Source organism: Lissotriton vulgaris, chromosome 12 (genome assembly GCF_964263255.1).
Source record: "Lissotriton vulgaris chromosome 12, aLisVul1.2, whole genome shotgun sequence".
Taxonomy (NCBI): domain Eukaryota; kingdom Metazoa; phylum Chordata; class Amphibia; order Caudata; family Salamandridae; genus Lissotriton; species Lissotriton vulgaris.
In genome coordinates, this window is record NC_141700.1 from 139,612,563 (window position 1) to 139,639,810 (window position 27,248).

General features: G+C 45.6%; 1 protein-coding gene across 1 annotated transcript in view; it reads right to left on the bottom strand.

The window, feature by feature from the left end:
- MRPS21 (mitochondrial ribosomal protein S21) overlaps window positions 1-14,875 on the bottom strand; it is a 159,465-nt gene extending 144,590 nt beyond the window's left edge. Inside the window, exon 1 of the mRNA XM_086946401.1 lies at window positions 14,747-14,875. The gene's annotated coding sequence lies outside the window, so the exon portion shown is untranslated. The remainder of the gene's footprint in view (window positions 1-14,746) is intronic.
- Between the last annotated feature and the right edge of the window lie 12,373 nt (window positions 14,876-27,248).

The window sequence follows — 27,248 nt, forward strand, 5'->3', positions numbered from 1 at the left end:
TCAATGAATCTAGTTGTAACTCTAAACCTGTGGCATTTTTAATCAGAAAAATTATAGTCTTCCAATATGTCTGAATATCCTTTACATCCCCAGCATACGTAGGTCATGCTTCACCTCACCCCCTGGGATTTCCAGTCCTGGGGTAAGATCCAAACATGGCATTTAGACACCGCCTCATAACTATTTTGTAGCCATTGTCTTTATATAGGCTGCATATTGAAGCGGATAAAGTCCTCTGCCAGATGCGCAGGCATCGGGAGCCATAAATTTCTCATCCCAACTCAGTCTCCCATTTCTTAGCATAAGAAGACTTATCAACTAACATAGGTAAAGACAAATACTGTTAAAGTCTAGTAACACCCTTCTTTGTAAGATGTCCTTTTATTAGGGATTCTATGCGTGTTAGATCTCGTAGCCCAGCTTCTGTTCGCCACATAATATTAACCCAGTGTTTCCACTGTATTTATGCATATGTAAGTTGTCTCACAATGTTCATTGTTGGTTCCACATATTCATACTTTTAATCTTTCCTTTCTCAAATACATTATCCAGTGTAACTTCACTATAATAGGAGCAATTAAGAAATACCCCATCTACCAGTCATGGATGAAAGTGTGGTCAATTCAATAATGAAGGAGATTGATACCTGGTCACCCCTCGCCTTCTCACTGAGGCCTTCCAATGCTGCAGTGTAATCTGTGTTTTTGTACTAAAAAAAATCCCTGTCCTCCCTTACGTGGTGGGAGCCAAGGCAAACACAAATTAGTCAGGAAAAATAAGAAGCCTCCACTGTCACCCAGTGTGTATCACTACTGGGCATGATATATTGATTCAGACAGCAAAGTTGGGTAGCTCAACTATATCTTTCAATTTGTGGGAACGCTACAGTCCCTCCATGGTGTTTTTTGATACCTATGGAGTTTTCTCCCTCAAGGCGAATGCCAAGCATTTCTCTTTAATGTACTTTTGTGTGCCTTTTGAGATCATTAATGGTAAAATCTGGGTTTATCAAGAGTAGACCAGCTAGAGACAATATCCGGTTGTACCTTTGCCAAGTGGATACTGAGAGGAAGATATAAATGCTCCTGTTCTTGCTTGATGCGTAGAAGGCATTTTATCTTTTGTTGCAAATTCAAAGACATGTCTCCCTACATTCGTTTATGAACTTGAAAGATTCTCACAGATTTCTGGTGATAATATTCCAACTCGTAGGGTTTAGGGAAAATATTAACAGAGCATGGCATTGAAGTATCTACATGGTCCCCAAAGTATCTGGTGGTGAAATTCCAATGCATATGACTCGTTTATATGAGGCATATGCCCCACCACTCTTAAATGTCCTCATTAACAAGCACTGGCATTGCCAATAGGTCTCGCAGTAGGAAAGTTGGAGCTATTGGTTTTGTAACTGACAAAGCCCTTTATGTTTTTAAAATGAAAACAAAAATAAAAGGCATTGTTATTTGCAATTGTAATAGCTCAAACTCTCGTGAATGCGAGACCTATTGAATTGCAAATGCTTGTTTGCATTTGTCGCTATATTTTTGCCATTTGTGTGCATATTTCACGTTTACAAAATAAATAAACTAAACCATTGCTTACTCAAACACTGTTAATGCTGGTTTTAATAATATTTGTTTGAGATCATCTTTAACCAATGTTAACCCTCCAGCCCCAGATCCCATGGCGCTGAATACGCAAACTATACACGAAGAAGAGTTTGGCTTTTAAGGACTTGTACAGCGGACAAGATTGGCCTTGGTATACTTGTGCGTCGCTTATGTAACCTTCAGGGGGTCACGTTATTCAGCGAGATGAGAGGAGAACATTTGCAGCGCTTGCCTTTTACTTGTCCTAAAGTTAGTCAGAGAACTCAGACCATTAGAAGGTAAACGTTTGCATTTGGCTGTGTAGTTTCCATTAGCGAGTGTCAGGAAGCGAATTTTAACTATGTATTATGTATTCCTCTGAGTTTCTGTTTGTTTGACCCGTTTCTACACCTGGTTTTCCTTGTGTTTTCCGCATTGTCTTACGGGGGTGTACATGGACCGGTTTGGTGTTGAGCGTGTGTTGACTGCAGCAGCAGAGCTGAAAGTTTCACTACAAAGCAGTGATCTGCAGCGGTGCACTCACCTGGCAGTGCAGTGCAGCACAGCACACAGAGCGAGAGAAAAGAAAGATGGATGATAAACGCTAATTGCCCTTTTTTGGAAGCAACGGATCTGTTATGTGCAATAACAGAGTTAAAATACTTCAAGCACTCTGCGGTTTGAGGATAAGCATTCAACTTACCTTTCCAAAGAAGTGAAGGTGTTTTAGTGATAAAATCCGATGACGTCAAAGAGAAGCTAAAATAATAATGCATTCACTGCAGTACCTAAATGCAAAAATACACTGCATCGGGGCCAATGAAAGGTTTAAACGTGCTAGTTTAAACAAAAAAAGCATTGACCGTGCGAGCGGCCGTGAGCCGTGATATCTGGTGGGGGAGGGGGAGAAGCAGGAGTTGTGTGCGTGAGCGCAGCAAACAGGAAACAAGAGCGCCGGGAAACTGAAAGTACGGCCGGCCACCGGCCAGCCATGAATAATTAGGGGAGGAGAAGCCGCAGAGCACATGCTGGGAGAAGCCCTTTGATGTGCTTGCGGCCGTGAAAAAATGCAATTAGGAGGGAGGGAGGGAGGCTGATACGCGTGCTTGTTTGGTCACGTGATTCACGTGAACTCAAAGAAAACCGCACGGAAAAGCACTTGAATTCTCGCTCCGCTGAATGCGCATGCGCATTGATAGGTCGCGAGACCTAAAAAGTCTTTTGTGGAGATTGGAAATTTCTTGATTTGGTAGAATTGTCTGTAATGGGGTGAATGTTATCCCCAGATACTCTAGGCAACTCAGATTGTGCAGCATAAACCATAATAGGCCATACATTCTCTAGGAACCGAACTAGCACCTTGCGATATATCTTTTTTTATCTATATTTCATAAATCTTTAGGCCTGTAGAACCCACGTAACTCAGATTTTTTTTTGTTTAGCAATTAATATTGTTTCATACTCCATAATAGTTCCTGTGACCTCTATTGTAGCTAGAAATAAGTGAAATGAGCTAGAGGTACCACTAGTTTGTCCCTAAAAGCTTTATAAAAATAATCAACATAGCCATCTGGTCCAGGAGCTTTAGTACCTGATAAACTTTTAATAGATCGCAATACCTTCCTCTCATGGTTCGCGCAGGGCTAAAGGTATATCAGTACATTTTGTACCCTTCAAGTATTCTTCCTTTTCTAGTTCTTGGGTACTTTATCTTAAATTAATTATAAAATAAAAATCATGGAATACCGAAACAATCTTTTCTATCTTAGTTAAAAACTTATATTTGTAATCTTTTTCAAATTACAGTTGTTTGGGTCGGTGCCATTTCACCCAAAAGTATTTGTTCTAATTTACCTCTTAATTTCAACAGTTCCATATATATTTTACAGGAACAGGTGCCCTTGTGATCAGCTTTCACAGAAGCTTCAGCCTTCTGATCTCTATTTCTTCTATAAAACAATGCGGTATGTGATAAAACATCCCCCTTCATTATGTCTTTAGCTGCATCCCACCTGACAGATAGGTTAGTGGAATTTGCAATATTTCACTAAAAAAAGAATGGTTGTGTGCCTCTCGGAAGCCATGCCGAACCATGCAAACGCATTCATGTATCACTGTCTCTCCGGATAGGATTTTATTGTCATTAGCGCAATTTCTTTTTTAAGGATGTACACTAGCGCAAATTATTAGATAGCCTTGATTTATACAGAAAACAATCAAGTCTGAATTAATGCGAGGACAAATTCTAAGGGTGATCAATCCCCTCTATTCCCTTGAATAAGACCCCATCATTACCACTAGTGCTGTTTGTGAGCATGCTTTTATATATGTTTGATAATGCTAGCTCGTATACAGCCCTTGAGGAACGCTAACATAGTCCATGATTGTATATTAAGTGTATATGAAAGCTTCATTTATTTAGCATGAGTGTATTAGGACCACGTTTTAGGTGCCAAATAGCGTGACTCTCTAGGCTTCATTTGTTGTGAACTAACAGAAGCCTCACCTCTAAGTCTACAACAGAATTAAAATAGTCCTTCACAATAGCTATGAAGTTCAATATTCTTCAGGTATTGTAAAAGAATAGCACATAATAAACTCTACGTCATAAAATACCAACATTTGTGTGGGCACCAATTTTGGTGGTTCGAAATCAGCCTTCGCTACATTACCTCCAAATACAAGAGAATCTCTGACAGGTTGTGTTTCTAAGGACCCCTAATTGGCATGAGTATAATTCAGTAGAGGGAATGAGAAACACACACACAGTTCTGTGCCAAGGTCATAGCTTTCACTGAGGGCTTAGAAAATATACAGAGTGCGGTCATAAAAAACTGGGGTTCTCCCGATACAAGCCTACAATCATTAACTGTGACCCTCGGTATGACATCCTTTCTCTGTGCTGTCCCTTCCTTCCACACCAATTTCCTTCTTTCTTTTACCTTCATTAGTATTGTCTGTACTATACTACTTTTTATAAAATTTGTGATTAAGCTCTCACCTAACAATTCACAGATAATAACTCAATACAATGATAATAAAGACAACATGTTAAGCTATATGGTTCTCTTATAACTGCTTATTATTGCAAAATATTTTAATCTTATTGATTATGCAAATATGTAAGCATTAATTTAGATCTTTGTTCATCCTTTTCATCTTATGTCACTACCAAACATACAATTATACATTTTAGTTCTGTAGGAGGACTATTATGAAAAGCCTTCACATGCATATTATATTAATACCTAATCATGTATGTTGTTATCTGTCTTCATGTCACATTTTTAAAAAGGTCTAAAAGAAAAAAGTGTGGCAAATGCAATGGTAAACCATTAAGCTACACGTGTCAATAGCAGGCAGTAAAGTGGCTGAAGAGTGAAGACTCAAGTTCTACTATCTTTCAAATTCTAGATTTCAATCCATAATCATACACCACTGAGGCCTGTAACAACTCCTATAAACTTGGCCTCATAGAATAAGTTAACTCTATATGCCAAATCCATCTCTGCAGCAGGTCCTATACCAATGCACATGTAAGATTGCAACTCAGTACCTGCATTTTTCTAAATTACAGTTAACACTTAAAAATTCCAGATCAATCTATGAGAACCAGATCAACATTTATACACAGACTCTGGATTTATTTTACTAACTATTTTGAGAAAGAAATAGTAAATGTGTGTCAAATTATTCAGATCAAGACTACAACCACCACCATGCATTGAACAAAACCCCAGACTAGAAACATGAGTGTAAGGAAATGCAACCTTTGGCAAGTTACCACCAAAGTGCTGGACGGATGCAGCTGGTTTTTCAACTCTGAGAGTGCACTTAGCCGGATAACCGGTCATCATTGCCAGTTCTTTGACCCCGTTAAATTGAATACCTAATTGCCATAAAAGTATTTACTTACTTATATGTCCCTAGTACATGGCACCAGGGTACCCAGGGACTGTAAGTTAGTCTTCCACAAAGGCTGCAGTACTAACTGTGCCACCCTGGATGGGGAAACTTGAATACTCTCTCTCAGCCTCTCCCTGTAGACTGGTAGAGCAGTTTTAAACAGAGAACTCGACTTTGTCATTTAAACCAATGGCAAAGCCCAAATCTCCCCATTTAATATATATGTCACCCCCTACAGCAGGCTAATTGAGTTCTAAGGCAGGCTGAAACATATTAAAAAGTAGCACAGGTGTTTTATGTAGTCTAACATTAAAAGGTTGCAGGTTAGTAGCCTTGTTGGCATGTACCGACTTACACGCTGATAATTCAGCTGTGCTAAATACTGAATGGGAATTCTAAAGTTGGTACTTCAAGGTATCAAATAACTCATTACATTAAGCCCAACTTGATGCCCTTATCCAATTTAATGACACTTTTTGCTACATGTAAGTTTTAGAGAGTTGCCTCTCTGTTGCCCTGGCTTACCAGTGACCATTTGCAGATGCTGGCCGCAAGACAGCCTTAATAACACCTGGGAAGACATGTAAACGTCTCCCACGATGGATAACAAGAGATGCCTGCAGCTGGAGGAGGCGTTACCTCTTACTGATAGGAAGCCTTATGGGGTGTTAGACCAAAAAGCGAGCTTCAAAAGGGAACACCCAAGAGACGGTTTTTTTTGTCAGGGTGGACAGGTTGGTGTAGGAGACCGAAAGGGGCCCACTTACTGGCTAACCCCTTTTTCCATGTTCATGTATACACCAGGTAGCCACACCTTTAGGGAAGGCTACCAAGCTCCAGACACCAAGGGAAGGGTTCAGACATCTTGGTAGAGAGCAGAATAGAGCACACTTTGATAGTTAGATGCCACACTTCATAGGAAGTTGTGACAAGGCGGAAGAACACCAGGTAGCCCATTGGTTAGTGATTGTGACCTCCCTAAGGCCACTTTAAAGGCATAAAAGAGGCACCTTTGGCCCCCAGAACACAGATATCACCTGGATCGGAGAAAAGGACTGAATAACAGGTTGCACCGAAGTTGGACTGTATCAGCTGCTGTCCTAACAAAGAGAGGACTGTGCATGCAGTTTAATGCTCTAGGAGAAGTCATTCCTGTTCGAGAAGCAGAGGCTTGGCAGCAAAGAACCACAAAAGCGAAGGAGACCTGCGAGGCTTTAAAAAGTGGTTATTCAAAATGAGGCTACCGTCTACCACTACCCTCCTTTTAACATGACTATTCAAGCTAGCTACCATTGGAGAATTGAATGAACAAAGAAAGTAATTGGATATCTAATGGGAATACAAAAGAACACAATGTGACATGTTGATCCAACATAATCATGCATTAAAAAAAGGCACGAACGGGAACAAATAAAAAAACAAGCATTGGAAATGCAATAGGTCTCGCACCATTAGAGTTAGTGCTTTTAGAATTGTTTATGGTTTTTTTTTGTAAATGTTTAGCATTTTTGTTTCCTGTAGCCAATGCTAAAGAAGTACAAATAAAAAAAGCCATAAATATTTCTAAAAGCTGTAACTGAAATGGTCTGAGAGGTATTGCACTGTGTGAGGGTGAGGTGTTGAGGGTGAGTGAAGGTGAGCGTGAGGGTGGATGAGGGTGAGTGAGGGTGAGGTGTGGAGGGTGAGTGAGGGTGAGTGAGGGTGAGGTGTTGAGGGTGAGTGAGGGTGAGTAGTTGATGCTGAGTGAGGGTGAGTGAGAGTGAGTGTGAGTGAGGTGTTGAGGGTGAAAGTTTGAGGGTGAGTATTTTTTTTTTTTAAATTGCGAAAATAATTTCTTTGTTATTTACAATGCCAATAGTTTTATGTTGCGTAAAGCTGACATATATTGTAACCCAAAATGTGTTGTAGCACTGAGTGGTGTGAGGGTGAGTGGTGTGAGGGTGAATGGTGTGAGTGTGAGGGGTGTGAGTGTGAGGGGTGTGAGGGTGAGGGGGGTGAGGCGGGTGAGGGGAGTGAGGGTGAGGGGTGTGAGGGTGAGGGGTTGAGGGTGAGGGGTTGAGGGTGAGTGAGGGTGAGGGTGAGGGTGAGTGAGGGTGAGTGAGGGTGAGGGTGAGTGAGGGTGAGTGAGGATGAGTGAGAGTGAGGGTGAGTGAGGGGTTGAGGGTGAGTGAGGGGTTGAGGGTGAGTGAGGGGTTGAGGGTGAGTGATGGTCAGGGTGAGTGATGGTCAGGGTGAGTGAGGGTGTGTGAGGTGTTGTTATTCAGAGGGTGTCTGAAGGTGTGTGACGGTGTGTGAGGGTGAGGGTGTGTGAGGGTGAATTTGAGTCATTGGGAGTGAGTGTGAGTGAGTGTGAGTGAGGGGGTGTGAGGGTGTTGTTGTGAGTGTGAGGGGTGTGAGCGTGTGTGAGTGTAATGGGGTGTGAGGGTGAGGGGGTGTGAGTGTGTATGAGGATGAGTGATGTTGTTTGCGTCTGAGAGTGTGTGTGGTGTAGTGAGTTTGAGAGTGTTGTGTTGACTTTTAGTGGAGCGTGTGTGTGTGAGTGTAAGGTGTTTGAGTTTGAGGGGGTGTGTGTGAGGGTGAGTGAGGGTGAGGGTGAGTGAGGTGTTGAGGGTGAGTGAGGGTGAGGGTGAGTGAGGGGTTTTGGGTGAGTGAGGGTGAGGGGGAGTAGTTAAGGCTGAGTGAGGGTGAGTGAGAGTGAGGGTGAGTGAGGGGTTGAAGGTGAGGGGTTGAGGGTGAGTGAGGGTGAGGGGTTGAGGGTGAGGGTGAGTGAGGGTGAGGGGTTGAGGGTGAGTGAGGATGAGTGAGAGTGAGGGTGAGTGAGGGGTTGAGGGTGAGGGGTTGAGGGTGAGTGAGGGGTTGAGGGTGAGTGAGGGGTTGAGGGGGAGGGGTTGAGGGGGAGGGGTTGAGGGGGAGTGAGTGAGGGTGAGGGTTTGAGGGTGAGGGGTTGAGGGGTTGAGGGTGAGTGAGGGTGAGGGGTTGAGGGTGAGGGGTTGAGGGTGAGGGGTGAGGGTGAGTGAGGTTGAGGGTGGTTGAGTGAGGATGAGTGAGAGTGAGGATGAGTGAGAGTGAGGATGAGTGAGAGTGAGGGTGAGTGAGGGGTTGAGGGTGAGGGGTTGAGGGTGAGTGAGTGAGGGTGAGGGGTTGAGGGTGAGTGAGGGTGAGTGAGGGTGAGGGGTTGAGGGTGAGTGAGGATGAGTGAGGGGTTGAGGGTGAGGGGTTGAGGGTGAGGGGTTGAGGGTGAGTGAGGGTGAGGGTGAGTGAGGGTGAGTGAGGGTGAGTGAGGGTGAGGGGTTGAGGGTGAGTGAGGATGAGTGAGAGTGAGGGTGAGTGAGGGGTTGAGGGTGAGTGAGGGGTTGAGGGTGAGTGAGGGGTTGAGGGTGAGTGATGGTCAGGGTGAGTGAGGGTGAGGGTGGGTGAGGGGTTGAGGGTGAGGGGTTGAGGGTGAGTGAGGGGTTGAGGGTGAGTGAGGGTGAGTGAGGGTGAGGGGTTGAGGGGTTGAGGGGGAGGGGTCGAGGGGGAGGGGTTGAGGGTGAGTGAGGGTGAGTGAGTGAGGGTGAGGGGTTGAGGGTGAGTGAGTGAGGGTGAGGGGTTGAGGGTGGGTGAGTGAGGGTGAGGGTTTGAGGGTGAGGGTGAGTGATGGTGTTTTTGCTACAGATGAGCGGGAGCAAAGCTGCTGACTCGTGCTTGTACGCAGCAGCCATTCAGCATTAATCATCAGTGTGCTTATTTTTGGTGCCGGTGGAAGGAGCCTGCGCCATCATCACATTTTAATCCTCGTTTCCTTGGACAGTGGAAATGTTGTGATTTATGGATTGGGATAGCATTGATTGTGGACCAATATGAATTTGTCCTTAAGTCTAAGTGTGTTGGTTTGCTATGCACCATTCTGTATCCCTCGTAGTTCCGTGTTACGCAGCAGTTAAACAGCCGTTCACCTTTTCTGTTGCTAAAATAGGATTTTGAAAATAGGAACACCACCAGATCTTTAAGAACCGCGGTCGGCTCAAGGATAAGTGGTGCCTCTTACTCATGTCATGAATGTTCATACACTGGACGAAATCTGATGTAGCACCCCCAACACACACACACCTAACTCACGGGTGGTGGGGGGAATACTGCACAAAATCGGAGACAACACATTGCTTCCTTTGCTCGATGTCCCTAGGGTTTTATGTGATAGATCTGTGCATACATAACTAACCCGTTTCTCTATAATTGTACTTTAAGGCTGCCAGGCCGTTGTTTTTTTAAGCTTAGCAAGAAAGTCCAGATTTGAAATAAAGACACCAACTGAACTATTATGCTATGCATTCTTACTTTACCTCGTCAACAGCCAGAAGGATTCTAAAATAAAGTAAGAATTGCGTAAAAAAATTAAAATTCCCAGCAATCTCTGGCAAATGACTGCAACAGTGATAATACAGGTGACTACATTTCTCAATTACTTATTATACATAGCCCAATAAATAGTAGCCCCTCGTTATTGATGCAAGCCTTTATGGAAACCTGCGCAGAAATGGAAAGATTAAACACATACACCTTGTAAAGATGAGGAGGACGGCAGTCCATTCTTTGTCTTCTGTATTTAATTAGGAAGACTGACATATTGACTATGGCAACACTGAAAAACGAAACTAGGATTTTGTCTACTGACATAGGGACCTTGAAGGAAAAGGTATACAGAAAGTTATTGTGTGGCTATACAGAAGAAGAAAAATTAGAAGAAAAATTAATCCGCATCAGAATTCGGGTATTACGGAATCCTTTTGGATAAAGTACTTAATCACGGTATTCAATGAAGCGACACAGCATAGCACATCAACAAGACCAGCAAAACGGCGAAGGAGGAGAAATGCGTCTCGGCCGGAGCAGGGGGCGGAGCAGGGAGAGCGGGCTTTGAAATGTAATTGACACGGCCGGCCGGTCGTGAAACTGAAAGCATGGCCGGCCGGCCGTGAAAGCCTTTGATGCGGCAGGGGAAATGCGAGACGGCGGGAAGGGGAGGGGGCGGAGTGTTCACCTTACGCCTGCATTCCCCTCCAGGAGAAGGTTTGGACTGCGCAATCCACTCTACCAGAGTCAAGTGCTGTAGGGGTACTTTGTCATAGTAGGTTGGGCCCTGGGACATGGGCAGTAAAATGCCTTGATACCCACGGTTGGGCCCAGTAACTTGCTTGCCCCATGCTCCTCTGAACGGAGTTCGGATACCAGTAAATAGAAAGACAGTAAATAGGAATGAAAAAACACAAAGCAAATGGTAAGCATAGGAGGAATGCATTCCTAGGTAAGCTTTAAGCATGTCCCCAACATGTCTTTGCTGTGCTGTCTGGCAGTTTTCGAATTAAACCCTAAATGCTTCCGAAACCATCTAAAACATTAACAATCTTTGAAAAACGTCTTTGTACAACTTGAAATATTCATTAAAAACAACACCCAAACAAACCGGCTTCTGTAAACGATGCACCACTGAGACTGACAACACAAACAACAAGACGGAGGGAAGAGAGGGGAGGGGGGAGGAGAAATGCGACACGGCGGGAAGGGGAGGGGGCGGAGCGGGTAAACAAAGACGGACGTGCACGTGCTTTTAAGCTCAATGCGCATGCGCATTGAGCTTAAAAGTCACGGGCACTGCAAGGAATCGCCACGATTCCTTGCAGTGTAGATAAAGAGTGGATAAGTCCCAATACTCTCGCCTTGCTCGATGCGCATGCGCATCGACAGGCGAGACCTAAAAAGAGGAGCGGCTTCAAGCTACAGTGTACCTTACAGCATGCCTTCCAGAGCAGCGCATGCGCTGCCCAGGCTCGACCTAAAAATAGCTCTCATACACATTGGGCCAAGAGACAGGGCTCCCTATCTCTTGTAAGAAAATTCTTTAATAAAGTACACTCCAAGGGTAAGAAGAAAGTAGATTTATGTAGGTCGGTTGGATAGCCTACCAGGAGTAACTACTTGTCTGCTCAGCTTCAGGACCCCAACTGACTCCCTCAGCCAAATGCATACAATTAGGAAAGTTTTATTTTTCAGTACATTTGATGCAGTTGCATCTGTGATATGCATCCTTATGTTCCAAATCTAAGGGCAGAAGTCCTAGGCAGGATTCTTAATTAGGGCAGGGCATATCATAGCACAATGCAGGCTGTCCTTCGGCTTCTCCAAAGTTAAAACAAGTTAAGAAAAACACGAGAAGTTTTCAGTGACATCACAAACAGCTGCACATGGTATAAGCCAGTCCACTCCCCCCAAAAATACATCCCCACAGAGACAAACACTACCACCCTGCACAAATCAAAGGCATTTTCTCTCGATCTATTGTAATATTCCTGAACTACTACAATGGTCCTGAATACAGTCCTTCCACAACAGTCACAAAATCATATACTCATTAAATTATGAAACGTTAGAGGGTTATAAAAGTGAAAAAAACGTTTCCAAATCTTAAAAACAGCACACATTTATGCATAATTTGAGGAAACACAATTCGGCATCAAGTGAGGAATCAGTAGTGAAACACACTTGCTTAGTTTAGTTGCATCACCAGAAGGAATACCTAAAGGAGATCTTGTGGTGGGAGGGACAGAAACTCCAAAATTATAAAATGATTAAAACCTTCAGTGTAAAGTTACTTTTTAGGAGTTGAGTATTTGAATGTGGTAAAGCAAAGGTGAATTTTTGCATATGAAAACACTCAGGGGGGATATGTACAAGGAAGTGGTGGAGCGCGGCATTAGCCTCCTTGACTTAACGCCGCGCTCTGCCACTTCTGAAACTCAAGGCTGCACCATATTTACAAGAATGTGGGGCAGCCTCGTGTTTTCCCCTGTGATGCCGCCAAGTTTAGCAACCTAGCGCCAAGGCAGGCACCCTTGCACCATATTGCGAGGGAGTCTGGTGCAGGGGAGGATTGTTTATGTGTAGTTAGGGGGCAGCATCAAAATGAATAGGTGTTGCGGTGCAACGCCCACCGTAACACCCACAGCCCACCCCTTTCAAGTTAACCATAGCCAATAAAAGGGGCCTTATGTACATGGCAGGGCTCAACGCTGCCTTGTTCATAAGGCACATCCCCTATTGCCACAACATCGGTAAAAGTGAAGGTGTGGTGGTGATAGGGGCTTATACATATGCCCCTCAGTTCCTAAAATGAAAAGATAACTGTCCCTGACTAGCTACTCATTTTAATGACCTGTTACAAGGCCAGATGTAAACACATGCGCACGTCTAGAGCCGGACCTATGGGCAGCGCTACCTGAATTATACGGCGGGGAGAACCAAATTATTCGATAGGTTGACTAAACTACGGCAAGAAAATTCAATTATGCAGTGTAACAAACAAAAGTTCTGTGACAGTACTACTTCATTCTTTGGACCTTTAAAAAAATGACAACACTTTCTCCTTGTTGGTACCAGTTCTCGTTGGTACCAGTTTATCACTGAAAAACAACTAACAACTGACAGGTGAACAGTTTTCTTTTCAAAAGGGCCTTCCACTATGCGGCAATAGCTGGATAAATTTGCGCAAGAAACATTTTCTGGTTAAAAATCAGAAAATCACGCAGGTGGTGAATTGGTTACATGTGACGGAAACTCATAGATAGGCAAATCACACAGCAACACGTCGTAATATCAGGGGCTCTACTATCAGGGGCGGATTGGCACTGTGGGCACTCGGGAATGGGCAGAAGGGCAGGTGTCTCAGTGCACTCTGTGGGCCGGTTTTTCCCCCTTTACTAGTCCATAGAGAGCACTGACATGGAGAGGAAAGCAGCTTCACTGTGCGGCCGCAGAGATGATCAGCTGTGGCCTCTCCTTGCCCCCCTGCCCTGCCAAGCAATCATGCTGATGGTGGGCTGTGGAGGGGTGATTGTGTGCTAAAATCGGCCTCCCAGGGGGCTAGGTGTTGCTCAGGTCTATGAGCCATTTTTACCCGGGCCCCCTGGGGCCCATGCAGCCCAGAAACAGGGCTTGCATTAGTCCTCGCCTACAGCCCTTCTCATTCAGGGCATAGTGGGCGAGGAAGAATGGGTCTCACTATGGGGGCCAGTTGATGTGGGGAACGCGCACCATCTTTACCTTAGCCTCCCCCACCCCCATGGATGACCCAGAAGCTGTGTTTTTGCTTTACCATCTCTCCTGCCAAGCCATTGCCCTGAGGCAGTGAAGGGATGGGGAGGGCCGAGTAATTTACAAATAGCTGGGGCCTCGCTGTTTTTCAGGTGTTGGAGGGATAATATTTTATGAGAAAGTGGCCTCGCTGTTTTTCAGGTGCTCCTGCGCTGGAGGGCTGGGTATTTTTTTAAGAGAAAGGGGCCTCGCTGTTTTCAGGTGCTCCTGCGCTGGAGGGCTGGGGAATCATTTTTTAATAGAAAGGGGCCTCACTGTTTTCAGGTGCTCCTGCGCGGAGGGCTGGGGAATCATTTTTTTATAGAAAGGGGCCTCGCTGTTTTTCAGGTGCTCCTGCACTGGAGGGCTGGGGAATCATTTTTTTAAGAGAAAGGGGCCTCGCTGTTTTTCAGGTGCTCCTGCGCTGGAGGGCTGGGGAATCATTTTTTTAAGAGAAATGGGCCTCGCAGTTTTCAGGTGCTCCTGCGCTGCGGAATAATTTTGTAATAGAAAGGGGCCTCGCTGTTTTCAGATGCTCCTGCACTGGAGGGCTGGGAATAATTTGGTAATAGAAAGAGGCCTGGCTGTTTTTCAGGTGCTCAGCTTGTAGGACATTGTCACCTTGGCCCTTTGTCCTTCCCAAGAACAATATCCTCCCACTTACATGCCTTGTGTGTTTCATTAAAGGGCATGCCCGCGAATGTGGGCCACGCCCGCAAATGTGGGGCACGCCCCGCAAATGTGGGGCACGCCCCGCAAATGTGGGCCACTTTTTTCGTCAGTGCCCTGGCCAAATTGTGATCCCAATCCGACCCTGCCTACTATCAGTATGATTAAAAGCCTTCAGCCACCCGGTGTACAGTGGAGGGGGTCGGTAGAAGCCAAGTCCCGTAGAGAGGCATGTGAAGTGATGGGGGTGTTCATTACCTATTATCTCACCGCTCTAGGGCTGCCCCGAGGTGGGCTATAGGCCGGGGCAAAAGAAGGGCATGGGTGCAAGAGCCACGGTGACGCACTCGCAACTCGAAGTACAGTCCGGGTGGCTCTCTGAGCTGCATGCTACCATAGAAGCTGCCCGTACCTGTGACCGAAAATAGAATCCTGTGGGGGGTGGGGGTGGGGGGGGGGGGGGGGTGAGTACTTACTTGCACCTACATACGGATCTTCCAGACGCCAGGCGCTGAACAGCAGAGGCGACAGCCACAGTGGCCGAACAGAGCCTGCCCACTGACTTAGTGTGCAGTGCTGAGCTAAAACTGAAAGCAAAAACAAGCACGATTTCCCCTGAAAAGAAGCCCAATACAAGCACAAGTCCTGCCAAAAGAAGCACACTAAATGCAAAACTTCTCCTGGTAACGAAATAGGCTAACAAGCATCAAGAGCGAATCTATTAGGACACGAGAAATTACAACGGTTTGGTGAACAAACACTATTTTATTTTTGAAGATATGTCTTTCCTAAATGATTAGCCGTTAGATGAAGGATTAGACTGCAACAAAACGTGTGTAATACGGAGATCATTCTTTTATAGGTAGTTTTTTTTTTGCAGCCACTGATTTACGTTTTTTTGTTGCTATATCACTGCAAGTGTGCATTATTTACAATTAATTTGAGAGTTTATTTGTAATCAGTTTGAGTTGTTATAACTGGTGGACTTAAGGGAGAAACCACCAGATCCCAGTTCTGCGCAGCTATTATTGGGCATGAACCAGATGACCCAATGACCTCGGCAGCAAATCGACCCTGTGCAGTACATCAATAATACTATGGTTTTACATAGCTACCAAGTTTCCAGTTTGCTTATGCGTGACATTTCCATTTATTAGATGTACTTGTGTGTGACATTTTGAGTGAGGCTTGATCATGCATGGAACACTTGCACAATAAAATAGTTAAAAAATAGCCTTAAAACATACCAGAATGCAAAGTGATCCTGTATAAATATTAAAGACAGACAGAAGGTTTCAGTTACCCAAGGCACAGGATGACTTGGCAGTTCTATCATGGCTTGCCTATTTCTCAACATGCCTCCTTTAAACGAGAACACAGTTACAAATCACACAAACATACATACACACACTTTCAATTATTGCAAACTGTTCTGCTTAGTTTACTTTTGCAAATCAAGTAGGGGTAGTAAATATGTATTATTAGTGAAACGACAAAAATCTGGTTTGTTAATGGTGCAAACTAACTGAACGAAATCTACATAGCTACCTTACCACAAATAGATAATGTGCCATTAAATGACCAACAGGATACGGTTGCCCAAGATCTTAATCAGGTAACTGGAGTTAAAGACAATTTCTCTGATGCGGGTGCTAATGAGATGAAGAGGTACAGAAACTCATGGTTGGCCATTTTGCTCGCTGAGAAACAGGACATACAGTGCAACCTTTACTTTCAGTGAACACTTTAGACCTTTAGCATAATTATGTCCAAAAGAAGTATGTACTTTAATGCATTTGTATTTTTTAGGCTTTGCGTCACGCTCGTTTCAAAACCTCCTACCTAAATGCACCTGCTAAAGAAATGACCGCATCATTTAATTATATTTTACTTTTTTTTAAAGCAGGTAACCAGGAAAAGGCGAGTGCTGCAGACAAAACAACTGGTCCGGAAGAGATTAGACAGAAGGATCCAAGGGAGGATTGTTCTGAAGCATGTTTGTTTATGTTTTTTCAATGCGTGACACCTGATCCTCATGGAATTGAGTGCCTTCTAGAGGCCTCAGATTGATCTAGTCATGTAAACAAACTTGACTGTGTCCTGGCAATTACCTTGACCTGGGCCAGCTAATAATTATCAGGGATAGTAGTGCATACAAGAGAGCTGGCCGTTTCTTTGTAAATTATACCCAATAGAGTAAGATGCCTGAAGCACCTCATCGTGCTGCTGAGAACTCCTTTAAAATGTGACGTGACGTAAAGCGTTTTACTTCGGTGATGGGAACACCTGTGGAACACGAGCCCATAATCCTATCGATGCCCAGGCCGCTGGCGCAAACCGCCTCTTAGTTCCCATGTTGATCAATTACCAAAATAAAGAGACGGGCGCTGGAAGCAGGAATCAAGAGCAGAGTTTATTTCTCATGAGGAGAGCATGTCATTTCGGACACGAAACACAGTGTCTTTCGGGAGGTGCTCTAACAAGTGAGCTGAGACTCTTGTTTTTATACCCTGCAGAACACTTGATAACACAATCAGGACTGTATTACGCAAAAGGAAAACAACCCTATAACCCTCGTGGTGATCCTACTCACATGCATTCACAATGGGGACCCTTGACCTGCTGATAAGAGGGGAGGGCAATCACGCAGCTGAGTGTCTCGTAGGATGTGTACGCCTGATCATAGCCCAGGGGATGGGGTGGCTTAGATCAATAGAGGATCCTTTGAAGAGGAGTGACTTCGTACAATAAGGGCAGTAAATGGTATCTCCTGGCCCAGGCGATGGCCTCGGACATGTGTGGTCAGCCGGACTCGGGGGAAAGGGTCATCAAAGGAGTGGTATTCATGCCGCGTGGACAATCGAGCGCGGAGGGAAGGCTTGTCAACAGAGGGGCATTCATGGAAGGGAAGGAGGTGTTGGTCAGGCGCGGCCGCGACTCTCAAGGACAGGGTCTTGCAAAAGAAGGTTTATGACTTGCCTGTGTGAGGAGAAGGGAGGGGGGGAGCCAGGGTGGACACAGGGACAGAGTCACACAGAGAGAGAGAGAGAGATAGATCTTATGACCCGTACATGAGAGAGCGGGGGCAGTCGGGTGCCGCTGGGGAGGGCTATGTCCGCTAAGGCGAAGGATGCCTTTTCAAGAGGGAATGGGGGTTTGCGTGGGTCGATCAAAAGGGGCTGCCTTTCAGGGCAGGGTCGTGTACACGCAGAAGGGGAGCCGGTGATTCTAATCTTAGGCGGGCAAAAGGGCCAGGGTGCCTAAAATGGCTGTCATGTTTACATGGGTACAGGCCTTTGCTGGCAGTAGGATGTAGCTAATGCTTTACGGTATTCATGGTACGCGCGGGGAGAGGAGTGGGAAAAGGGAAATGAACGTTGCTTATGTACATCAATATTTCTAATTTTCTACAGTCGCCCCTTTTTACATAGCAAAAGTTCATTTTCGTGATCGATGATGGTACATATAAACAGGCACGGTCGCAGAATTAGCATTGTCAATATTAGCATATGGTATATAATCATGGACAGTTGATGTGTTTGGTAGAATACGGCACATAGGAGATTGCATTTGTCGAGTTCCTACCAGTTCAAAGCACTACATAGCATAAATGTTTCTGACTAAAAAATGTAACCAATGAACAGTTTTGACCAGGTAGTTGAGAGCGGAATTCAGTTCAATATACAATATTTCTTCGTCCCAGTGTCTTTTTGTCAGTGAGCCATCACTGGTAGGCTCTAGTCCGAGTACTTTCGTTGGCGCTGTTGAGCACCGGCGGTGGAGCTATAGGTCCAGCTCTGTTCTATCCTTTCGCGTTGCAGGGTGCGGTCAGTCCTCTGCTGTTAGACCACAGTCCTGTTCCCTAAACAATCCGGCTGGTGGCGCCTTATGCTCGGCACCCATAGTTCTATGGCAGCACCCTATTCCCAGTGGGATGCTGTTCGTTCCTTTGGCAAAAAGTCACGTGGAAAAGAGGGTGAGTGTGGTCCAAATAGTCGATAGGGGAGAGGGTGGAGTTGGGTCAGAGTTCCTGGGACACACAAAAGGGACCAAGGGAGCAAAGGATAACAGGCAGGCAGGCCCATCCATCGGGCTCAAGGAAGGGGGACGGAGACTCCAGGCACACGTGGGTTTAGCAGGCGGGTGGCTTCGAGGTGGCCCGCCGTTTTTCATTTTCCACGTTGAGGTTGCGGTCTCGTCCCGTATCCTGTTGCCCTGCGGCTCCACCTTTGGTCGAGGTCACACGAGTCCCAAGATCCGCAGCCAGGCTGTACGTCACTTCCGACCCATCTCCTTCGGTGATCGTGAATCTTTGAATAGGTACAAGACAATGTTTCAGTGAAATGGCAGAAGAAGATATCTATGCATGTGAATTCCTCCCTCAATTCTACGCACTTGGGAGATACGCTCATTGGTCACAGTCAGAGGTCCATTACCAAGCAGTGCATGTGTCAGTATTCCTACTGTGTTCATGGCAGGTCTATTCATAGTCTTATTTATAAATCAAGTGAGGTTCCCATCAACTGTGCATTACATCATATTCAGCATTTTACATAGCATTTCCCATCAGGACTGGCTAACCTTTTTGAACAGGGCGGGGGTGCCATTATCGAGAGTCAGGCAAAACAGGGTTTTGAGGGTCAACAGCTACTCATGTGCATCAAGTTTATATTCGGGACAGCAATAGGCGTTTATCAAAAAATGGGGCGGGGATACTTCGGGCGCTTGCGCTTGGGTGCGAAAGGGGGTGGGGCAATCCGGGCGTTGGGGGTGGGGATGCTTCGGGCGCTTGCGCTTGGGTGCAAAAGGGGGTGGGGCAATCCGGGCGTTAGGCGTTCAATCTGGACGTTGGCGTTCGTCTCTGAAAAACAGACATAAGGTGCCATTGACATACAGTTCCCCTATAAATGGCCAGATTTGGGGGACTTTAGTCGTCTTACCTGTCCTTTCCTTCTCAGCCAATTCAAGTTCATTCATTTTTGCAGAAAGGAGAGGCAGTAATATGGCGAGATACAATCATTTTAGTTTCGGCCAATTTCGCTGAACACCTTCGCCGGTGGGGCACAATTTTACCAATGAGGGAGAGAGAATAGGGAGACTCTCATAGAGAGTGAGAGTCGTCCGCAATCTAAACGAGCCATTCGGTACACGTATGACATGTAGGGAGAGAGAGAGAGAGAGAGAGAGACGTGTACAAAAATAGGTCATTTAGTGCGCTCACAACACAGGACAGCAAAGGTTAGGTAACGTGCAGATACAAACAGAGGGAAGACATAAATCCGTACATTATACACAAACTCAGACAGGGAAGACGGCACATGTATTACACATATATAAGACATTCACAATAAGACAGGAAACAATTGTTAGCCTACAGGATCTTTTTATATATATATACATATATATATATCCCACGTATCTTTACTATCCTATTTATTTACGTGCCTAGCTCTTTCTACCCTTCCCCCCCTTTTTCCTTCTCGCTTGTCACGCCTGCGAGCGTTCCCTATTACCAATACTCACACCTCGGTTGGTCGATCAGTAATTAACCTGGTCGTGCTAGTTACCCATGGTAGGATCTTAAGCCATCTTTCTGTTTCCTCCTTTGATGGGAAGTTCTTCAGGCTGAGGCAACGGCTAGTATTGATCGGGGAAACAGTCGGACAGCTTGACTATATCTATAAGAGTGTGAGAAAAGGGGGTAGCGCATTTTGAACATCAGCAACATTTCGAACTTCCTAGACGGGTGGTGCTGTGGCAACCCTTGCCCGTATAATTTTTCTTTGTCCTTTCCCTACGTAGTCAAACGTCCAGTTACATTATTTTAACACGTCATTTCTAGTAAATTTTTTCGTCATTCAGTACCTGTCCAATTTCTATGTCAGTCCATCCTCTCAGTCGTTATGTCCTAAGGAGGAACAGTCATGTTAAACCTACGTCTTTTAAAAACTTATCGTTACAGCGACTAAACACATGTTCCCCCTTTCCCTTTTTCGTCGGTGGTCCAACCGTCGCTCTTCCACACCTCAGCCGACGTTCTGACGTGACCTGCAGAAGGGAGGAAAAGAAGGGGTGGGGGGCAGCATTCAGAGCACATCATCATGCAGTAGTTTGAAAATCTTTTTACCTACCATATACTCGCCCGATCTCCTCGTACTGCATTCCCTTGCCATCTCGGCATTTCAGCCCAGAGGGACCAGTGGTGTCAGATAGATAATCATTGACGACCTGAGTATCTACATGAGCTACTTGGTCGTAACCCTCTTTATCGGGTGCAAGGGTGATGGTCAGGTGGCATTTTCTGTGGTATCATTTTAAGGGTATCTGAAACACTTTTCCGGCTGCTTGTGGCACATAAGGTGGCTGCTAAATGTCTGATCCCCTTTGATCTATATCCTTCATCATACTTACTCTTCGCTCACAGTAGTAAGGCATCCAAAACTCATTAATGCAACTGCTACGACCATGCTTTCTTCTTCAAAATACTTTTAATAAACGAAATTGGTGGCAGTTCATTGCATAAAGTGCAGCAGTGCAAATAAAATCGTATTAAAATTTCCTTACAGAGCAAACATGATGCATGTCAAGAATTCATTTTAATTAATTCAAAAATTCATTTATCCAATACTCATTCGTTATCTAAGTTACACCAATTCATTTTCCAAATCATAATCAGTACCCACCCTAAGTCAATTCATTATCCAAGCACATACTCAACGCCCTTCATATCTACTTTCATTATCCCAAAAACTGCACATAGATCTCGGGACAACAAGCTGCGCAACCTGGGTGCAACAAAGTTCATTCAAAGTACTTTTCATTTTGCGGCGGCGCCATTTTAGGTGGGGTCAGGCAAGTTCCAGTACAGTCAGAGAGTCTCTAGTCTCGCGTTGTTGGCCCAGAACCTTCCGTTGGCAGTTCAAAAAGTTTTGCGCTATGTTGTTAATAGTTTAGCAAATGTGGACCATGAGTCAAAAGAGTGGGAAGGGCGGCAATAATTTTCCTACCGGGTCATCCTGGCGTTCCTCCGGAACTGAACAAGCCCGTGCCGTGACTTCATTTTAGCCATTTCCAATCCGAGGCTGGTGCCGACAGGAGTTGCACCGGTGTCGTGGTTCCCAGTGAAGGGGGCGGGGGCTCCCATGCGGAGGGATCGGGGTGCCCCCCGGCTCTTATAGAATCTTCAAGGTTGAGGGGAGAAGGCATGGAGCGTGTGCCCGTCCTGGGCAGAGGACCGCTTTATGATGTTGACCCTCTTTAAGTAAGAGCATTGGGGTGTCGCTGGAAGCCTCCACCTGGAGGGAGGTGGGGGAGGCTCGTTCGCGTCACCTCCCCCTTCCAGCGACCCCGCGCCGTTACTCGGCTCCGTCGTCTCGATATTGGCCGTGCTGGCTATTGAAGATGGGGGGGGTGGTCGGCGGCTGAGGCAAGACAGCCCCCCCTTTCCCTTGACATGTGGCGGGACTATCTGGAACTGTCCAGGCGTCGACATGTGGCAGCACTACCTGTAACTATCCAGGGAATTTGACATGTGGCGGGACTACTTGATTCGCCGCCATTCTCGCCTTCGGCTTCTGCCTTCTTCGTGGGTCGGACCAGGCGAGAGACAGAAGGGGGGGGGTGGTCGGTGGCTGAGGCAAGACAGCCCCCCCCCCCCCCGTGGCCTGCAGGGCAGCGGAAGAGGAGAGAAGGAGAGGACTCTGCCATTCTTTGGACCGCCTGCCCAACATCATCTCCTCCCGACCGTGGTCAGGCGAGCCCCTCGTGCCTCGAGGCCTCGCCTTCCGGATGGGCGTAACCGCGGACCTGTTGCACTTTGGGAGCTTCCGGAATGGGGGTAGGTACCTATCGGATTGTTTCTATTTCATGTGATCGTTATTTGGGCGTGGCGGGCAATGAGGCAGGCATGTTGGGAGCAGGAACAGGCGTTGAAGCCTAGCTACCTCGTGGCTATCTTTGCTGCCAAACTTTTCGCCATTTTATATTTCTTATTATGAACTATTTCTAATGTTTCTTATTTTTAGTGAAGTCAAAAGCTCATCAGGGGGTTACTGACTTAGCCTGATTTCTTTTTAGTTTTCTTTCTCTTCCTTAGCGTGTTTCGAGCTAAGGCTTTCTGTTAGTAGGGAACGGTGATCACTTCATATTTTTATGTGTCCTTTTCACTAGGGGGTACTTCTGGGCGGACCAGACGAGTTCCCTCCAATAAATGGTCCGGGGTGGAACGAGATTATCGATCAAAAGGGGAACATATATTCCTTCATTGGGGTATCATCCTGGACAGACCGAGCGATGTACTTCCATCTACTAGGGTAGCCTCCTGGACGGACCAGATGGTCTACCTCCACTAAATGGCCCATGAGCGGGGAGCATATGTCCTCCATAAGGGTAGTCTCCTGGGCGGACCATGCGAGCTACCCCCCAAACAGTGGGGAGTGGGTAGGACTGACGAATTCACAAAGGGGCATAACCTACCCTTTACTACTTGCAAAGACTAGATAGAATATTTCTATTCCACGTTGTTTGCAGGCAGAAAATACCTCAAACGAAACAATTCCTGGAACAACAATGTCCAGGCAACCAACCAATCAGTGGGGAGAAAAACAGGCATGACGGATTACAACGGGGACAAATGTCTGCATTACCTGCCCTTCGCTATCCAAAAAGGAAGACAGAATATTTCTACTCGTCTCAGTTTGTAGACAGGGAAGATCTCAAAGAACAACAATCGACTATTAATCGACTTCAACAATTCTTAAAGAACAACAATCGATTATCAATCGACTTCAACAATTCTTAAAGAACAACAATCGATTATCAATCGACTTCAAACAATTCAGTGGGGAGAAAAGTAGGCATGACGGATTAATACCGGGGACAAAAGTCTACATTACCTACCCTTCTCTATCTGCAAAGAGGGACGACGTTCCTATTCGCCGCTGTTTGAAAACAGAGAATGTCTCGTTCTCAGAAGAGAACCAATATGTCAAGTAGCCCTCAAAGCTAAATGAACCAATACCAACAATTTCGGTATACAAATACCGATTTTCAATACAAACAATCAATCAATCAGGTGGATAGAACCACCCTACCAATCAGGCGTAAAAACGCCCTACTTAATCTTACCCGGACCGGACCATACGGACAGTTCTTCGATTTCCTCCTCCAGCGCCCATTCGTTCTCTTATTCCATGTAGCATTCCTGTGGGTTTCCAGTCAGGACAATAGGTCACTTCAAGAGAGGTCCGTTCAGAATTGGTGAAGTTCTATCGATCGGCAGCCGGGCGAGGGCCCTCTCAAGGCAGGCATGCTCCGATCATTTAGATGTTCACTTCTTCGTCTGGATCTCTCTTACCGCACCCCAAGTCACTGATGGACCCCGCGTTGGGACGCCAATTGTGGAACACGAGCCCATAATCCTATCGATGCCCAGGCCGCTGGCGCAAACCGCCTCTTAGTTCCCATGTTGATCAATTACCAAAATAAAGAGACGGGCGCAGGAATCAAGAGCAGAGTTTATTTCTCATGAGGAGAGCATGTCATTTCGGACACGAAACACAGTGTCTTTCGGGAGGTGCTCTAACAAGTGAGCTGAGACTCTTGTTTTTATACCCTGCAGAACACTTGATAACACAATCAGGACTGTATGACGCAAAAGGAAAACAACCCTATAACCCTCGTGGTGATCCTACTCACATGCATTCACAATGGGGACCCTTGACCTGCTGATAAGAGGGGAGGGCAATCACGCAGCTGAGTGTCTCGTAGGATGTGTACGCCTGATCATAGCCCAGGGGATGGGGTGGCTAAGATCAATAGAGGATCCTTTGAAGAGGAGTGACTTCGTACAATAAGGGCAGTAAATGGTATCTCCTGGCCCAGGCGATGGCCTCGGACATGTGTGGTCAGCCGGACTCGGGGGAAAGGGTCATCAAAGGAGTGGTATTCATGCCGCGTGGACAATCGAGCGGGGAGGGAAGGCTTGTCAACAGAGGGGTATTCATGGAAGGGAAGGAGGTGTTGGTCAGGCGCGGCCGCGACTCTCAAGGACAGGGTCTTGCAAAAGAAGGTTTATGACTTGCCTGTGTGAGGAGAAGGGAGGGGGGGAGCCAGGGTGGACACAGGGACAGAGTCACACAGAGAGAGAGAGAGAGATAGATCTTATGACCCGTACATGAGAGAGCGGGGGCAGTCGGGTGCCGCTGGGGAGGGCTATGTCCGCTAAGGCGAAGGATGCCTTTTCAAGAGGGAATGGGGGGTTTGCGTGGGTCGATCAAAAGGGGCTGCCTTTCAGGGCAGGGTCGTGTACACGCAGAAGGGGAGCCGGTGATTCTAATCTTAGGCGGGCAAAAGGGCCAGGGTGCCTAAAATGGCTGTCATGTTTACATGGGTACAGGCCTTTGCTGGCAGTAGGATGTAGCTAATGCTTTACGGTATTCATGGTACGCGCGGGGAGAGGAGTGGGAAAAGGGAAATGAACGTTGCTTATGTACATCAATATTTCTAATTTTCTACACACCTTCCATAAAATGCACCAGTGTAACCCCTCATGTGTGGTTCTTGGCAGGGCTGTTTTCAAAGCAGGAAAGAGGGAGAGAAGGGAGTTTTGTGTTTCTTTTTCAGTCTTGAGTTTAGCAAATTTATGGATTGATATATCTTAACTTTTAAGTATGCAACGTCCTCTGATCAAATACTAATAAGCTATCATACCAATATTACACTTTTCCACTAGGTGGAAATACATACAACTCTGCAGGCCTTCAGCAATCTCAACATCCATTCTGTTTGTAATGAATATAGTAAGCAGCACAGTTTTACTTTTTTGTGTAAATGTATTTAAAAAAACAGTTTCTAAACACAAAGCTTACATATTGGCAGACTCATGACACTACTCTTCATCGTGTCTAATTGCCCCAAAGACTCTGCCCCTTTAATTTCCTCCAATATTTGTGGGTTCCTGAGTAATTTATTTCTATTACCAGCTCTGCTTGTTTGTTTAATTCCTGTTCCAAATTGACAGTAATTTCCGAACAGATATTTGCAAAAACGTTTGAAGAGAAAAAGAAGCTTTGCAAGATTGATGACAATCCGGGAGGATATGTGGCCAACCTATACAGCTGAAGAGATATTTTAGGGGGAGTATTGCATACAAAGAGAGATACGCTTTTAGCAAGGTGTATGTCTCACACAAGGGGGACAATATCCTAGGAGAACAAGCTACCTTTGGTAACAATATATCTGTAAGAAACATAGGTTAGTTATAGATTCCTTACCTTAGAATTACCCCCAGGCGTCAGACTGGATCCGTAAAGTTATTTCATAAGTAGTACCCCTGCTCGTCGGAAGGAGGCATCGGTCGACTATGCGTTCGTCGTCGGCATCGTGGTCGTTGGGATGACGTTGCGGTAGCTACTTAGACGCCACCCATGCACGCTGACATCAGTTCTGTACATGACTTTCCACGCCAGAAGCGCAGAGCCATGCAAGACAATGACCAGTGGTGCACAAAATAGGCCCTGAAAGGAATACCTTAACCCTAGAAGTCAGTTCGCAGAACGGGGAGGATGGGTGGGGCGGTAAGGAATCTAAAACTAACCCATGTTTCTTTCAGATATATCATTACTGAAAGTAAGTAACTTGTTCATCTGAAAGAAACAGTTAGTTATAGATTCCTTACCTTAGAATAGATACCCAAGCAATACCAGCCCCAGGGGTGGGTCTGCAAACTAATTTCACACCAGAAAGTCCTGGAGAACAGTATGGCCAAAGATCCGTCTCTCCGGATTTGTTCTGCATTCGGTCCATCAACTGTTGTTTTTGCATTTGTCACCCCGAGTGGGATGGGTATGCTCAGACGTGATTCCCCTGCTCTCCACACCACTGGAGTCAAGCTATCCTGGCTGAGAACAGCTGATAGCCAGAGACCGGTCCTAGGATGCTGGAGTCCGATCCAGGAAAGACATAGCTTGGCAGTTCAAGCTGGACTGTTCCCATGAGGCACAGGGTCAAGGCTGATTCGCATATGGCCATGTCTGAACTGGGGTGGTGTGGAGTGCAAAAAAACAATGGATTTAGGCCCAGATCTCTGTACTGGGGTGAATGTATGAAATTGTTCTGCATTCTGTCCATCAACTGTTGTTTTTGCCTTAAGGTAACTTATAACTGGCGCCCACGCCATGCACAGCTTATTACCCAGCATATTACATAATTGATGACATCTTCTATGGCATCACTGATATTATCACTGCAACCTTTACAATAAAATTATAGATGAGAAAACTCTGGAAGGCGAGGGAGGACATAAGTTAAAGCTACCTTAGGCACAAATGACAGCTACGCAAAGTAACTCACAGCTGAATTTCTAGTTTTGTGTAAGTTCAGAACCTAACTATAACATCCCTTTAACATTTGTTTTTTTCAGTGAGTTTCTAAGGTTTTTAAATGCCAATTCCCAACTATAACGTCCCTCTAACCCTTGTTCACCCCCCACACCAGCTATGCTCACCATGGGAGGTTACATAAACGTGTCAATACACAATAACCTTGCAATTTTGTGGTTAGCTAGATGTAGTGAAATTTGATATCAACGTCTTGTAGTCAATCACAGGCTATATAGTGGCTCACCAGAGGTTCTTCAGGTGATGAAACAAAATGATTCTTTTACTCTCGTGCTACCTCTTTTTCTCCAGTAAAAAAGAAAACTTTTTTCACAATGTAAACTTTAGCAAGAGAGTTGTGTTTATGTACAAAATATGACTAATCAATAGGAATGCCTAGGTTTGTACAGCAACGTTTGTGCATAAAGCGTACGGAATGGCTGCAATCCCTTCCTATCTAGTGTAAATTAAAAGTTGTGCATGTGAAAGGCAAATTTCCAGTCTCAAGAGATCTGGCTGTATAAACCATGGGTACTCACAAACTTTCTCTCGGGGGCCAAATTTATAGTGTGGTTTATGTCCGAGGGCCGCACCGGTGGAG